A 906-nucleotide genomic window follows, 5' to 3' on the forward strand; every position below is an offset into this window, starting at 1 on the left:
CTGTCTCGCTGTGCTCTTCTCACCAGGATGAATTACTTCTACTCAACCTCCTCCAGATTTCATCTGACAAAACATTCATTAAGATCCCTTTGCATGACATGCACTTCGCAGCTCTCAGTATTTGATTTTCCTGGATGTCTTTCATACGAAAAAATGTTCACAGCAACTTGACTTGAAAAAGAAAATCGCGCTCCTTTTCATTATCCCAATGCAACCGACATTGCAATGTAGTTTATTCAACAGGCTCAAACTATTCTTTGAGATTTTTGTCATAGCGTCAATGCAGATAAAAATAAAACTATTAGAATCCCAGTTTCCATACGACAGCCGTGATCATCTGAAAACAACACCATTGAAAGCCGTTGATGACAGCGACTAGAGTGGGATTCGAACCCACGCGTACAGAGCACAATGGATTAGCAGTCCATCGCCTTAACCTATCGGCCACCTCGTCACAGATGCACGCAAAGCTATGACCTTATGAATAATTGAATTTCGTTAATCATGCAGAGCAGCAGATATTTCTCCCTGGTGTTGGTGAATTGAGAAATAAAACAGTACGGTTCCAAGACTATGGTCTGACCCCTGGGTTGTGGGGCAAGTGCACTCCCACTGTCACACTATGCACATAATGATCTGAACAAATGTGAGGAAATGAATATGTAACAAGGTCTGTTGAATTCTGTGAAGATTTGAAGTCAACGGAATGAAGAACCCGAGACAGCAGGAGGTTTTCTTTCAATAAAGAGTTGAATAGAACTCTGAAGGATCGTGGAGTCAAGGGTTATAGGACTAAGGCAGGAATAGGATACAGATTGAGGATGTTCAGCCATGATAATAATGAATGGTGGTGCTGGCTCGAAGGGCAGAATCGCCTACTCCTGCACCTGCTGTCTATTGTTTATT

General features: G+C 42.2%; 1 non-coding gene across 1 annotated transcript; it reads right to left on the minus strand.

Annotated features, from left to right (window-relative positions):
- Window positions 1-372: 372 nt before the first annotated feature.
- On the minus strand, window positions 373-454 carry trnas-gcu (transfer RNA serine (anticodon GCU)). Its single transcript has one exon. It is a non-coding gene; the product is annotated as a tRNA-Ser (tRNA).
- Window positions 455-906: the final 452 nt, after the last annotated feature.

This window comes from Chiloscyllium punctatum, chromosome 21 (assembly GCF_047496795.1).
Source record: "Chiloscyllium punctatum isolate Juve2018m chromosome 21, sChiPun1.3, whole genome shotgun sequence".
Lineage (NCBI taxonomy): Eukaryota > Metazoa > Chordata > Chondrichthyes > Orectolobiformes > Hemiscylliidae > Chiloscyllium > Chiloscyllium punctatum.